General features: G+C 42.0%; 1 protein-coding gene across 1 annotated transcript in view; it reads left to right on the forward strand.

Annotated features, from left to right (window-relative positions):
- Nucleotides 1-15,074: 15,074 nt before the first annotated feature.
- The window catches only part of LOC106577030 (inhibitory synaptic factor 2A), a 28,192-nt gene continuing 26,411 nt past the window's right edge, over nt 15,075-16,855 (forward strand). Inside the window, exon 1 of the mRNA XM_014154695.3 lies at nt 15,075-15,627. The gene's annotated coding sequence lies outside the window, so the exon portion shown is untranslated. The remainder of the gene's footprint in view (nt 15,628-16,855) is intronic.

Here is a 16,855-nt window from a genome sequence, read left to right on the forward strand (position 1 = left end):
CTCCTCTGCCTGTACAGCTCTGCTATGAAATTATCTCCCATAGACTCTGAAGGTAAGTTACTCTTAACCAGATTATAGAAGAAGCAAGCACTTAAGCGAAATTTCACTTTAGAAAATGATAAAATCACTTAATTTCATTCAGGAAAGGTTGTGATGCTCATTCAGGCAAAACGACCCACTGACTTATTCAATCAGACAGTTACTGAGTTTCAGGCATAACTCCTAAACATTCTTCTTCCTGTGCTGTGAGAATTAGATTTAACAAATTCATGTTTTCACTGCTAAACAAAAATGAACTCAGCTGCAACTCCAACATCCTCTCTTGCCAAGATAAAATTAGTATTATTTTACAGACACAGGATCTCATTCACTGTCAAACAAACCAAAACAAGCCAAACCAAAATGAAACTATTCATACAAAAGTTCCAAAACACCTCCACATTCTTCATTGTGAACATAACAAAAAGATCATCCAACAAAGTGTCTTTAAACGCCCACACCAGTAGAAATCCACATTTTCGAGCTGAAGGACAATGGGCGATAAGTCAAGAAGTCATCGTTTTAGTCAAAGTATGAAGTATTTGGGCTTGAAGTGCCAAATCCGAATGTGTGACTTCAGATGTTTCCATGAGTATTACGGGGCTTTTCCTCTGAGATGAAATGCATTTAATTTTCAGTCTACGTTTCGTTTCAGGGCTGGGTTTTATTTAAATGTTACCCCCCCACCAGCATGGCAATGTTTATTAATCAGAAACACCTTCTGCCAAATTCTTCCTATTCACGAGTTGTCAGAGAGCCAAACAGCTTTTATCTGTAGCCTACAGATGGGTTTCTATTAGATGAAACAGCCACAAAGTCAAAATGAGCTATATCATACAAATTCATGAAAACTAAAATTATCTTTTTGATCTTCATTTAAGGTTAGGCTAAGGTTAGCAGTGCGGCTAAGGGTTAAGGTAAGAGTTAAGTTTAACATTTTTAAAGAAGATTTTAAGAATTGAAAATGTAGTGATATAAGGGTTTATGACTTTGTGGCTATGTTAACTAGTGACAGGCCAACATTTGGCCACCTTGCCATGGAGCAATTTAAAATAGGGGGTGCAAAGTAATGTTTTTGTATCTCCCCTTTATTAACAGCAAATTATCATAATCTATTGGATCATTTGTCAAGTTTCACTTATTTTTGAGCTAGTCTGCATTAAAAATATGATTTTAGAACCCCCTCCCCTCATCGCCCCAAGATGAATGGTTTTGACCACTAATGTTTTAGGCAAATGCCTTTTGCATGGCCCGGTGCCCTGGATCTGCAGGGTTTGCTCATTTTCGACCATTCTATTGATCTCTAAGAGAAATCCATGCAAAACGAACTTGCACATTGCTTCAATAAACGCTCCAAACCATTCACCAGTTAGGCTATCCATATTCTATGGCGGATTCACAGCCACAATTTAGATAATGCATTGCATTGATATACACTGATTATACCAAATATTAAGAACACCTGCTCTATCGATGACATACAGTCATGGCCAAAAGTTTTGAGAATGACACAAATATTAATTTTCCCAAAGTTTGCTGCTTCAGTGTCTTTAGATATTTTTGTCAGATGTTACTATGGAATACTGAAGTATAATTACAAGCATTTCATAAGTGTCAAAGGCTTTTATTGACAATTACATGAAGTTGATGCAAAGAGTCTATATTTGCAGTGTTGACCCTTCTTTCTCAAGACCTCTGCAATCTGCCCTGGCATGCTGTCAATTAACTTCTGGGCCACATCCTGACTGATGGCAGCCCATTCTTGCATAATCAATGCTTGGAGTTTGTCAGAATTTGTGGGTTTTTGTTTGTCCACCCGCCTCTTGAGGATTGACCACAAGTTCTCAATGGGATTAAGGTCTAGGGAGTTTCCTGGTCATGGATCCAAAATATCGATGTTTTGTTCCCTGAGCCACTTAGTTATCACTTTTGCCTTATGGCAAGGTGCTCCATCATGCTGGAAAAGGCATTGTTCATCACCAAACTGTTCCTGGATGGTTGGGAGAAGTTGCTCTTGAAGGATGGGTTGGTACCATTCTTTATTCATGGCTGTGTTCTTAGGCAAAATTGTGAGTGAGCCCACTACCTTGGCTGAGAAGCATCCCCACACATGAATGGTCTCAGGATGCTTTACTGTTGGCATGACACAGGACTGATGGTAGCGCTCACCTTGTCTTCTCCGGACAAGCTTTTTTCTGGATGCCCCAAACAATCAGAAAGGGGATTCGTCAGAGAAAATGACTTTAAACCAGTCCTCAGCAGTCCAATCCCTGTACCTTTTGCAGAATATCAGTCTGTCCCTGATGTTTTTCCTGGAGAGAAGTGGCTTCTTTGCTGCCCTTCTTGACACCAGGCCATGCTCCAAAAGTCTTCGCCTCACTGTGCGTGCAGATGCACTCACACCTGCCTGCTGCCATTCCTGAACATGCTCTGTACTGGTGGTGCCCCGATCCCGCAGCTGAATCAACTTTAGGAGACGGTCCTGGCGCTTGCTGGACTTTCTTGGGAGGCCCGAAGCATTCTTCACAACAATTGAACCACTCTCCTTGAAGTTCTTGATGATCCGATAAATGGTTGATTTAGGTGCAATCTTACTGGCAGCAATATCCTTGCCTCTGAAGCCCTTTTTGTGCAAAGCAATGATGACAGCACGTGTTTTCTTGCAGGTAACCATGATTGACAGAGGAAGAACAATGATTCCAAGCACCACCCTCCTTTTGAAGCTTCCAGTCTGTTATTCGAACTCAATCAGCATGACAGAGTGATCTCCAGCCCTTTCCTCATCAACACTCACACCTGTGTTAACGAGAGAATCACTGACATGATGTCAGCTGGTCCTTTTGTGGCAGGGCTGAAATGCAGTGGAAATTGTTTTTTTGGATTCAGTTCATTTGCATGGCAAAGAGGGACTTTGCAATTAATTACAATTCATTTGATCACTCTTCATAACATGCTGGAGTATATGCAAATTGCCATCATACAAACTGAGGAAGCAGACTTTGTGAAAATTAATATTTGTCTCATTCTCAAAACTTTTGGCCACGACTGTAGACTGACCAGGTGAATCCAGATGAAAGCTATGATCCCTTATTGATGGCACCTGTTAAATCCACTTCAATTAGTGTAGATGAAGGAGAGAAGATAGGTTAAAGAAGGATTTTTAAGCCTTGAGACAACTGAGGCATGGATTGTGTATGTGCCATTCAGAGGGGGCCTTTGAACGGGTTATGGTAGGAGGTACCACGCACACCGGTTTGTGTCAAGAACTGCAATGTTGCTGGGTTTTTCACACTCAACAGTTTCCAGTGTGTAACAAGAATAGTCCACCGTCCAAAGGACATTCAGCCAACTTGACACAACTGTGGGAAGCATTGGAGTCAACATGAGCCAGCATCCCTGTGGAACACTTTCAACACCTTGTAGAGTCCATGCCCTGATGAATTGAGGCTGTTCTCAGTGCAAAAGGATATACTCAGTGTATTTTCGTGCAAATTAGATAATGCATTTATATATAGCTAGTTTGCTGAAATGATAACTGAGGGTACAAAGAATATAGCTATTTGATCATGTCCGTGTGGATGTCCAAATAATAATTCACTGGAATTATGAAATGGCAAGAGTCCGACAAACGTCAACCCTCAACATGACAACAGATCGTATAGGCAGGGTTTAGCTGAGACTCATTTCTTGACAGGTACTAGTCTTTTTCTGAAATAATTATTTTTACCTGACTTAACTGAAATGGTGCATAACTTTCAATATCTGGCTAAGTTTAGCATGCTAGCAAGTTACACCGACAGCTGTCTGTCAGTGGCCTACGTCTTGTTGTTTCTCTGCTACACCACAGCGTTCCCAACTCCAATTCCTGAATTTATATTAGCAGCCTGCGTTAGTCTTAAATGTGGAACCTAAACAAGAATTTCCGCTCTAGGAATTACATGAAATATGTGCGGCAACCTCCTCTGAGGTGGGCCTTTAAAAGCAGAGCAGATTGCGATATCTTTTGCAGATGGAGACAAAACACAGTCCGACGCCACAAAGGTTCCCATCATCTGCCTCACTTTTTAAGTGTAGAGCTAGCCAGAGTCAGGAATGTCTGTTGACACAGTCGAGGTAGTAAACAACGCTGTGGTTGTAAGACTGTAACGAGTCCAGCAGATGCTGAGTCTCTCACCAGTGACCATAACAGTAACAGGCCAAAGCCGGACTGCAAGTCATTTTTTTCAGGCCCCCAAAGATATATATATATATATATATATACATTGACAGTTAGTGCATTCTGCTATTTCAGCCACACCCATTGCTGACAGGTGTATACAATTGAACATACAGCCATGCAATCTCCATAAACAAACATTGGCAGTAGAATGGCCTTACTGAAGAGCTCATTGACTTTCAATGTAGCCCCGTCATAGCCAACAAGTCAATTCGTCATATTTCTGCCCTGCTAGAGCTGCCCTGGTCAACTGTACGTGCTGTTATTGTGAAGTAGAAACATCTAGGAGTAACCACAGCTCATCCGTGAAGTGCTAGGCCACACAAGCTCACAGAACGGGACAGCCAAGTGCTGAATCGCGTTGCACGTAAAAATCGTCTATCCTCGGTTGCAACACTCACTGCCGAGTTCCAAACTGGCTCTGGAAGCAACATCAGCACAAGAACTGAGCTCATGAAGAAGAACGTTGGGAGCTTCATGAAATGGGTTTCCATGGCCGAGCAGCCGCAGACAAGCCTAAGATCACCATGCACAATACCAAGCGTCTGCTGGAGTGGTGTAAAGCTCAGCACCATTAGACTCTGGAGCAGTGGAAACAGGTTCTCTGGAGTGATGAATCACGTTTCACCATCTGGGTTTGGAGAATGCAGGACAATGTTACCTGCCCAAATGCGTAGTGCCAACTGTAAAGTTTAGTGGAGGAGGAATAATGGTCTAGAGCTGTTTTTCATTTTTTCGGGCTAGGCCCCTTAGTTCCAGTGAAGGGAAATCTTAATGCTACAGCATACAATGACATTCTTGAGGATTCTGTGCTTCCAACTTTGTGGAAACACTTTGGGGAAGGCACTTTCCTCTTTCAGCATGACAATGGCCCCTTGCACAAAGCGAGGTCCATATGGAAATGGTTTGTTGAGATTGGTGTGGAAGAACTTGACTGGCCTACACAGAGCCCTGACCTCAAGCCCATCGAACACCATTGGGATGAATTGGAATGGCGACTGCGAGGCAGACCTAATCGCCCAACATCAGTGCACGACTGGGGATACTGCAGATAGATTGTATCTTCCATCAATATAAATTGTCTGCATCATTCCCAATCCTCCATATTTTTTTTGTAAATATATGTATATATACAGTACCAGTCAAAAGTTTTGGCACACCTGCTTATTCAAGGGTTTTTCTTTATTTTGTACTATTTTCTATACTGTAGAATAATAGTGAAGACATCAAAACTATGATATAACATATGGAATCATGTAGTATCCAAAAAAGTGTTGAACAAATCAAAATATATGTTATATTTGAGATTCTTCAAAGTAGCCTTCCTTTGCCTTGATGACAGCTTTGCACACTCTTGGCATTCTCTCAACCAGCTTCATGAGCTAGTCACCTGGAATGCATTTCAATTTACATTCAATGAACTTGTGTGCTTTGATAAAAGTTCATTTGTGGAATTTCTTTCCTTCTTAATGCATTTGAGCCAAGGTAGGGGTGGTATACAGAAGATAGCCCTGTTTGGTAAAAGACCAAATCCATATTATGGCAAGAACAGCTCAAATAAGCAAAGAGAAATGACAGTCCATCATTTCTTTAAGACATGAAGGTCAGTCAATACGGAACATTTCAAGAACTTTGAAAGTTTCTTCAAGTGCAGTCGCAAAAACCATCAAGGGCTATGATGAAACAGACTCTCATGAGGATCGCCACAGGAAAGGAAGACCCAGAGTCACCTCTGCTGCAGAGGATAAATTCACTAGAGTTACAAGCCTCAGAAATTGCAGCCCAAATAAATGCTTCACAGAGTTCAAGTAACAGACACATCTCAACATCAACTGTTCAACTGCTGGTGGTACTGTCGGTGATTTATTTAGAATTCAAGGCACACTTAACTAGCATGGCTACCACAGCATTCTGCAGCGCTGCACCATTCCATCTGCTTTGCGCTTAATGAGACTATCATTTGTTTTTCAATAGGACAATGACCCAACACACCTCCAGGCTGTGTAAGGGCTATTTGACCAAAAAGGAGAGTGATGGAGTGCTGCATCAGATGACCTGGCCTCCAAAAATCACCCAATCTTAACCCAATTAAGATGGTTTGGGGTAAGTGTTGGAGAAGCATTCCAGGTGAAGCTGGTTGAGAGAATGCCAGGAATGTGCAAAGCTGTCATCAAGGCAAAGGGTTGGTACTTTGAAGAATCTAATATCTAAAATATATTTGTATTTGTTTAACACTTGTTTTGGTTATTACTTCAGTATTATTATACAATGTAGAAAGAGAGAGAGAGAGAGAGAGAGAGAGAGAGAGAGAGAGAGAGAGAGGAGAGAGAGTACATCTTACTTTAATATATTTTCCTTTATTATTTTCCCCTAACCCTACCACCCCTCCCCTAATTGGAGTAAACTAATTGACAACAACACTTAGGCTTCTACATCCAGCTTATACATACTATGTACATTTTATGAACACAGTGTATTTTACAATAGTTATCTTTTGTTTTTAATCCCATCCTTCAGCTACCATCAACTCCTCCCATCTATCTCTGAAGACCATCCTGTTTGATTTCTATTTAGTGGAAAACTTTCCCAAAATAGTGGAGGCTGTTATATTAGCAAAGGGGGGACCAACTCCATATTAATGCCCATAATTTGGGAATGAGATGTTCGACGAGCTGGTGTCCACATACATTTGTCATGTAGTGTATATATAAAATATAAAAATTATTTGGGGATTTTAGCTTTGGGTTAAAAAATCCAGTAAAATCACAGTAAAAAAATACAGTAAAATCAGGAATTGTGTTCCCAAGAATTCCCACAAGTAAAAAAAAAAGGGACAATTGTGATCGTGTCTCAATGTAATCAAGGTATGAAATGATTGTTATATTCAAATGTACTCTCTTTTTGGGCTTAGTTGTGGTCAATTTGCATTGTACTAATTATTATCATTATGTTCTGGCCCCACGCACCAACAAAAACCGACCCGTGGCTGAATCTAGTCCTATGGACACCAACGCTGTCATTACTGTTTTAAAGTGCAGAAGAATGACTATCATAGTAACACAGATATGAGACCTTTGGTCAGGGATATGGAGACAACTGTCATATGTAAGGACAGGAATTATTCCTGACCATGTGACCTGACAAGGAAAAGGCTTCCCGAGATTTTCTTAGTTAGGTCACATGGTCAGGGAAACCTCTGACTGTTTTGTATAACTGCACACATCATCTTGGCAAAAAGCCAATGCTATCAGATCAGAGCTTTCGAAAAGCAAACATGAAGATTGGCCGGTCATTTTACAGTTTCTGATGTGCCACAGTTTCCTCAAACGAGTTACTGTGTTAGTGTTTCTTCTTTGTTTAACCAGATCAATATTCATCAAATGTTTACTCCCCAAAGCGACTCAGTAAGATATCTGGGAGTAAATGAACTAGAGTCTGTTTATCCTGCACTAGTGGAATCGTTTAATTAAACTAATAACAAAGTCCAACGGCATACGGCACTGACAAAAGAGCCTTGACCCTTTCTCCTAGATGAAGAACAGCCTACGGGGCACAGACTTCAATTCAACGTCTATTCCAAGTTGGTTCTACGTCATTTCATTGAAATGTGTGTGCCCAGTGTGTGCCCAGTGGGATAACACTAACGTGTTGAATAGGCTGGCTGATTCCTCGGTGCGTACATTCATGTATTCCTCACTAACCCTGATCCCATCAAAGCTGTTGCTCCAAGTCTCTGAAGCTATATTTAATGCTGTGTAAGGAGCTGGTCTCAGGAGGGCTGACTCGCGTTTCTAAGATGTAAATGCCTTGCAGACACCCAATTACACTTTACTCTCTGTGCAGAAGGGAATTCTGGGTTGGAGTGGAGGGAAGGGAAGAGAGAATACAAGAGGTAGGAAAGAAAAATAGGGAATGATTGCCAGAAAGGGAAAGATAATCAACATTCTACAGTATGCGTGTGTAGATTAGGGATCTGTAGTAGAATGCATGCGTAGAATCAGGATCTCTGACAAGATCTCTGAGAATAACTTTTCCATGTACTCAGTAGGGAGATGAGAAAAAATAGTAGGTATTTTTACATGTTATTATTACCCTACAATTCCAATGCCATTTACCTTCAATTACATTTAATTATTTATGGTAGAATTATAGGGAGGCCCAGCCCCTGAAGTGAATGTTTTATTGTCTTCTCAGGAATTCAGCCTTCTCTGTGTTGCTCTCCACATCACCCATTCTGTCACACCTGTGAAGGAGAGGTTCTGTTGTGATAACATCCTGTAGGTCTGATTGGAGATTAACTTTACAGTAATACTATTGGTCAACAACTCAGAGTTTGATTCCAAACAACTCAGATGTTTTAAAGGGGTTTCAGATTCATTGTCTCTTTATTTTTGTTCCTGGCCTGCCTTGGTGAGATACACTCTTTCTCTCTCCTCATCAGGTTCGGGGAATAGCCTTTGAGGCTATGACTTCTCTCTCTCAATTGTTGATCGTGCTTAAATACTTCATGTTTTGGTAGCCCTTTCCTGCAGTCAGTTGACCTCGTGGCCTCATGGGTGGAATGTTATTGATATTTTTTATAATTTCATAATTAATACACTTATTTTATTTTATTTTTGCAGAAAATCCGATGTTTCTATGTCAAACGGTTTTGCTATATTTCAGTCATCTGTGATGTATATAAAGTGTAATATTGGGATGCAAACTCTCAACGGAATACATTTCAACTCTATATGTGACATGGTACAGGTGTCTTCTTTTTCTTAAGCCCATAACCATGTGTGTGAAGTGTATACTTCTGTTTCAAAGTAGATTTGGTTAAGACTACCAAGAACCACTCTGTGTGACCCTGATTCAGCCCACTGCAGTAAAAGGTTAAGGTCAGTATTACCATGTAACTTCTTTATGCCTTTTATAATGTCTTGTTCATTTTACAATGTAAAACAATATATTTGCCTTTTGATAGACAATTCTCATGACCCTTCCTTAATCTTAGTCAGAGAAGCTCATAATACTTCATTGCACATTGTTTAACTATAATATTAAATGGAGTCAGATTTATTAAATGCAGATTTTTAAATATTATTTCGCCCTACAGAATAAAATGTGCATCAAACGCAAACCAAGGCCTAGATTCAATCCGGGCCATGGAATATCCGTCCTATAGGGCGATTCAAATTTAAAGGCAATGAGACTGCGTTCACGGTAAACGCTGATTATGTCGACTCTATCGGAAATAGACTTCATTTCAATTGCGCTATAACACGGATCTTCCGTGGTCCAGATTTAATCTAGCCCTAAGACTTCAGTGACTTGCAGTCACAAATACAATGACTCAGCAATGTGAAAAAGACGAGCAACAATTTGACTTATGTAACAACTATGGCCCTATGGTTTTTGTTTACAAGGAAATATAATGGAAAACAGATGTTTTTTTCCCCTCCAATAACTGATCCGTGGGTGGTTATGCAGATAGTTAAACCAATTTTCAGGGCCATTATTGGTAAATCATTATGACACAGAGTGAATAGGTTGGTGTAGGAGATATTAAACAAAGAACCTAATTTCATGAAAATTGGGTTTCATTCCATGTTTTCAACAAACACTGTTTACCTCAATAACAAGGACAAAAACAATTACAGTTTTGCAATTTGGGGGAGTAGTCACCATCTGTGTTTAACAGGCTATGCAATCCGTGCAAGCTATGCACACACGCACACGCACACACACACACGCACGCACACACACACACACACACACACACACACACACACACACACACACACACACACACACACACACACACACACACACACACACACACACACACACACACACACACACACACACACACACACACACACACACACACACACACACATCTGTATAAACCCTTATAATAGCAAAAAATGGATATATAGTACCAAACTTGAAATACCTGTATGTGTTGCAGTGATGTTATTTGATGTTCATGCATTCTGTATCAGTAACTTAGGCCGGCATTCAATTCGACCACAGGTTGTTGACAATGCTGCTTTTAAAGAAAATGGCCCTTTTCATATTTTTTGGTAAATGCTGCATATGTCGGCTCAATCGGAAATTGTCACACCCTGATCTGTTTCACCTGTCTTTGTGCTTTTCTCCACCCCCTTCCAGGTGTCGCCCATTTGCCCCATTATCCCCTGTATTTATACCTGTGTTCTCTGTTTGTCTGTTGCCAGTTTGTCTTGTCTCGTTGAGCCTACCAGCGGTTTTCCTCCATAATCCTGTTTTCTTGCTAGTCCCTGTTTTCTTAGTTTCCCAGTTTTGACCATTCTGCCTGCCCTGAGTCTGCCTGCCTGCCATTCTGTACCGTATGGACTCTGCTCTGGATTACTGAGCTCTGCCTGCCCTGACCCTGACCATGACCCTGCCTGCCATTCTGTACCTTTTGGACTCTGCTCTGGATTACTGACCTCTGCCTGCCCTTGACCTGTCATTTCCCTGCCCCCTGTTTTTGTAATACATTTTTGTTACTTTGAACTCTCTGCATCTGGGTCTTATGCTGAGGTCTGATAAAAATGGCCTTTAAAAGTGCTTTCCTCACCATCTTAATTATTTAATGCATGCTTATGCATGCCCCATTCAAAAAATGTAGAACTAAGAGCAGACATAGCCCTTAGTTCATCCCAGACTTGACTGCCCTTGACCAGCACAAAAACATCCTGTGGCGTACTGCATTAGCATCGAATAGCCCTTTTCAGGGAGGTCAGGAACCACTATACTTAGGAAAGCTAAGGCTAACTTTTTCAAACAGAAATGTGCATCTTGTAGCACTAATTCCAAAATGTTTTGGGACACTGTAAAGTCCATGGAGAATAACAGCACCTCCTTCCAGCTGCCCCCTGCACTGAGGCTAGGAAACACTGTCACCAACGATAAATCTACTATAATCGATCAAGTATTTTTCTACGGCTGGTCAGGCTTTCCACCTGGCTACCCCTACCCCGGCCAACAGCTCAGCACCCCCTGCAGCAACTTGCCCAAGGCCCCCCCCACCCCACTTCTCCTTCACCCAAATCCAGACAGCTGATGTTCTGAAAGAGCTGCAGAATCTGGATCCCTACAAATCAGCTGGGCTAGACTGTCTGGACTCTCTCTTTCTAAAATTATCTGCCAAAGTTGTTTTAACCCCTATTACTAGCCTGCTCAACCTCTCTTTCGTATCGTCTGAGATCCCCAAAGATTGGAAAGCTGCCGTGGTCATTCCTCTCTTCAAAAGGGGAGACACTCTAGACCCAAACTGTTATAGGCCTATATCCATCCTGCCCTGGCCTAAAATCTTCAAAAGCCAAGTTAACAAACAGATGACCGACCATTTCGAATCCCACCGTACCTTCTCCACTATGCAATCTGGTTTCCGAGCTGGTCATGGGTGCACCTCAGCCACGCTCAAGGTCCTAAACGATATCATAACCGCCATCGATAAAAGACAGTACTGTGCAGCCGTCTTCATCGACCTGGCCAAGGCTTTCGACTCTGTCAATCACCGCATTCTAATCGGCAGACTCAATAAAAAAAATATAAAAAAATATTTTATAAAATAGCCTTGGTTTTTCAAAGGACTGCCTCGCCTGGTTCACCAACTACTTCTCAGAGTTCAGTGTGTCAAATCGAAGGGCCTGTTGTCCGGACCTCTGGCAGTCTCTATGGGGGAGCCACAGGGTTCAATTCTCGGGCAGACTCTTTTCTCTGTAAATATCAATGATGTCACTCTTGCTGATCCACCTCTACGTAGACGACACCATTCTGTATACATCTGGCCCTTCTTTGGACACCGTGTTAACACACCTCCAAATGAGCTTCAATGCCATACAACACTCCTTCCGTGGCCTCCAACTGATTTTAAATGCTAGTAAAACTAGCGTTTAATAAGTCTTCAACTGATTGCTTCCAGCACCCGCCCGCCCAACTAGCATCACTACTCTGGACGGTTCTGACTTATAATATGTGGACAACTACAAATACCTAGGTGTCTGGTTAGATTGTAAACTCTCCTTCTAGATTCACATTAAGCATCTCCAATCCAAATTAAATCTAGAATCGGCTTCCTATTTTGCAACAAAGCCTCCTTCACTTATGCTGCCAAACATACCCCCACCCCAAAACGGACTATCCTACCGATCCTTGACTTCGGCAATGTCATTTACAAAATAGCCTCCAACACTCTACTCGGCAAACTGGATGCAGTCTATCACAGTGCCATTCGTTTTGTATCACAGTGCCATCCGTTTTGTCACCAAAGCCCCATATGCTACCCACCACTGCGACCTGTATGCTCTCGTTGGCTGGCCCTCACTACCTATTCGTCACCAAACCCACTGGCTCCAGGTCATCTATAAGTCTTTGCTAGGTAAAGCCCCACCTTATCACAGCTCACTGGTCACCATAGCAACACCCACCCGCAGCACGCGCTCCAGCAGGTATATTTCACTGGTCATCTCCAAAGCCAACACTTAATTTGGCCGCCTTTCCTTCCAGTTCTCTGCTGCCAATGACTGGAACGAATTGCAAAATCACTGAAGCCGGAGTCTTATATCTCCCTCTCTAACTTTAAGCATCAGCTGTCAGAGCAGTTTACCGATCACTGTACCTGTACACAGCCAATCTGCAAATACCACACCCAACTACCTCATCCCCATATTGTTATTTATCCTCTTGCTCTTTTGCACCCAAGTATCTCTACTTGCACATCATCATCTGCACATCTATCACTCCAGTGTTAATGCTAAATTGTAACTGGTTCGCCTCTATGGCCTATTTATTGCCTTACATCCGTACTCTTCTACATTTGCACACACTGTACATATATTTTTGTTTTGTGTTACTGACTGTACGTTTGTTGATGTGTAACTCTGTATTTTTTAAATTGACGACAACCCATGTCTCTCAACTCAGTAGAAATGGCTGAGAGTGAAGTTCCATTATTGGCCTATTCAAGAAATGTTCCTTTATTCTTGCATAGGGACACATTCTCCATGTTTTATTTGTTCTGGTCCCCTTATTTACCAGCAAAGGAAAAATGAATAATTTTTATAAAAATGTTTAGTGCTTCAAGTGTTTCATCCCAAGCCATAATATGCTAATGTAAACATTTCAGTTTCACCTAGGGATGTAGATCTGAGAGAGGAGTTTGACAGCACTCTTCCTTTCTTCTGAGCCTTGAAAGAGTGGAAAATTAACTGGAAAAACAAGTGAAAGAAACAGAATAGCGTTGGCTACTGAACCTCAACAATGTGCGAATACATTTTCCATGTTCTCCGTTACCAGCAAAATGAGATCACTTTCCAGTCTCAGCGTGTACAGTGGCCTTCCAGGCGCAAACAGTACCCCTGGGAATCCGACAGCAATGAACAGTTAAAAACTGACAGTCATCACCACGGACAAGCTATTTGCATAAAACACACACTCACTAGCCAGCCCTTAGAGGATCAATAAGTGGAGTGGAAGATATTTTTCTCCAGTTCGACTTTGCGTTGTCCACTCTTTAAGTCAGTTTTCTCTGGGTTCAGGCTGATGGGGAGAACTTTAGGCTGTTTCTGTGGCATAGTCAGGCTTATGAACAGGCGGAGCCAGGAGGGAAACAGACAATTAAATCAATAAGACAGCAGTCAGCAGATTACCATTCTACCTCCCCCTCAGCTCTTTGCAAGAAAAACTTAATTTGGAATGCTTTCTGCAGGTTGCTTACACAAGCAAAGCACAGAGAAACTTTTAGTCACACTGGCTAAAGTTGTGCTGAGAGCTCTCCCAGCAGCCACCTGTGGTGCCTTAGGAAACACTGCATCTTTTTTATTGTAGCGATGCTGTAGTTTTTCCAGCAGAGAAAAACAACCCACAAAGGGGGAGGATTGTATTGTTTTGAAGATCCTTTCCAATCACTTATCCCCCTCTTGATATGCACACCACATTTACTTTCACTATATCTAAGAGTGTATCACAGCCAACTGAATAGAGTTCAAGTATTTCACAGACGTTTGTGCATCTCAGAAGCACGAATCCCTGACTGAATAACAGACATGCCTGTGCACTGACCAGACTGCAGAGAATAAGAATGGAACACTTGCATCAATCAAGAAATCAAAGCCAGATAGGCTTTGATACAGGCGTTGTGTTTCTTGCTAGTATACCATGCAAATTCCAATAACACGATAACAAGACTGAGAATAAGTTGGACAATCAATATACATTTTGAGTGTATTATATTTTGGAATTACTATCTTTGGCTGCAAGTCAAGTTATCTCTGTGAGGTCAGAAATCAGCAGTAGGTCATGCAGAGTTGGATTAAATTAATTAATCTCTCTCATCTCTTTCTCTCTCATCTCTCTCTCATTCCCTTTCATTCTGTCTCTCTCTCATCTCTTTCTCTCTAATCTCTCTCATTCTCTCTCATTCTCTCTCTCTCTCATCTATTTTTCTCTCATCTCGCTCTCATTCTCTCTATGTACTCTCAATTCTCCTATCTGACTCCCCCTTCCCTCTATATTGCTCTCACACGTACTATTGCTGCCTCAACTCCTCTCCCTCCCCACCGTTTCCTCTCCCTCTTTTCCTTCCATCCCCCTCTGCCTCTTCTCCTCTCCTCTCACAAACAGGGTGTCAGATATCTAAAAGTAACGGGGGCAGGAGGCATCCAATTAAAAACACAATGCATTATTATTTCAGAGCCTTCCCCCCCGCCATCTGGGAAGCCCATCAGATGATATAACAGCTCTGTGACAGCTAGCCTCACAAGCCTCTACGCCACTACGTCAGCTCAGAGGACATGATAAGGAGCTCTTTACTGTTGCTGCATGAGCTCACCAGCTGTGGCGACTCTGGACTTTCCCCAACAGCTTGCACTATCCCCCTCTCTCACCCTCCCTATCTCTCACCCTCACTCTCTCTCAACCTCACGCTCTCTCACCTTCACTCTTCCCCTCTCGCTCTCTTTCTCTCACTCACTCACACCCCCAAATGCACAGGGATTGCAGCAGCGCGAGATGGAGATCTCCACTGCGTGTGTGAGTGCCTATTGCCGGTGAGTGCAGGAACGGCAGCGGACGAGTGTCAGTGGTGCTTGAGTGAGGGGAAAGAGAGAGAGAGAGGCAGAGAGAGGGAGAGAAGGGGGGATATCATTGTGGATCTTACGGGTTTAGAGGCTTTTTTCTTTCTTTCTCACTGCTATCCTGAACCTTGGCTGATGTGCCACAACTATTGCAGCTGTCACTGCAGCGGTCCCCTCTCCTCTCACTGGACAGAGCTCTCTATGCTACTCAATGAATGGATATGCACCGGCTCAGTGGGAGATCTCTGCTTTGTTGTCCTTTGAATCACTGATTTGTTTCTCAAGGTAAGTGTTTTAAGTCTGTAAAGAAATACTGATAGGAAGTGAATGTACAAACAGGAGAATCTGCACTTAATGTCAGTTTATCAGCTAGGATTTGTCAATATATAGTAGGCGCCTGAGTGGTTTGAATGTCTGTACTGTATGCGCTGTGATATACTGTAGAGTTGTATGTTTAGCTGCGTTAGTTTTTTGTAGGCTGATATGATTCAGGAGGTGGGGGGGGGGGGGGGGGGGCATATCTGCATTCCAGCCAAGCAGTAAAGAGCTCACGATTTATCTGGAGAAAGCAATGGTGTTGTCTTTATGTTAGCTGTTTCACTTTTGGCTGATACTATCTGATTCCCTGTTTCGAAAGTGTAATGATCCGTTTACTGAACAAGAAAATGTTCAGATTAATATTCAGTCAGAATTTATGTGTTGATTAAACATTGATCAATTGAACTTAAGCCATTATTGCTCTTTTGAATGACTTAAACAGATGAGGCAATCATTGACATTGTATAATTTACCATAATTTACCATGGCTTGATTTTTAGGGATATCAATGATAGTGATCAAGTGCTCATGACAGTGAGATGTAATAAGTGTTCAGTGTTAAAAACCATAACAACAGTAGCGCTGCTGAAAGCACAGTGAGTGCCATGGGCGATGGACATGTTCTTCAAGACTTCATGTGACGAGGAGATGAGGATCTTGCCTGGGACTGGAGACTTATCATGAGTAATGACATGTGTGATCTTGACGCCACAGGCAGGGCACTGCATCACATTCAGGGCAGATCAGATTCTCTCGCTCGCTTGCTCTCTCTCTCTCTCTCTCTCTCTCTTTCTCTCTATTAGATACTGTTTCATAGTCATTACAACCCTCTCTCTCTATAGCCCCGTTTATACATGGTTCTAACCTGGTGCTAACATTAGACAAGTGTAGACGATTAAAAGACGCATTGTCTCTCTGACCACCTCCTTATGTAGTCAGAGACCCATTGCATCTGGATATCAATCAAGTGTAAACAGATCTGGAGGGTCAAACCATTTAAATCCTCATTATAAAGGCCTCTAAATCATTGTCAGGTAGCACCACTGACTTGCGACATTAATAATTGTCTATTTGTTTTATTCATATCGGTCAAATAATTTAAATACAGGGAGGAAGCAAGAAATCTGGTCGCAATGCAGACACAGTGGACATGTTTTAATGCCATGTGTGGATCAGATCACGAAACACACGTTAG

This window comes from Salmo salar, chromosome 18, assembly GCF_965601325.2.
Source record: "Salmo salar chromosome 18, fSalSal1, whole genome shotgun sequence".
Lineage (NCBI taxonomy): Eukaryota > Metazoa > Chordata > Actinopteri > Salmoniformes > Salmonidae > Salmo > Salmo salar.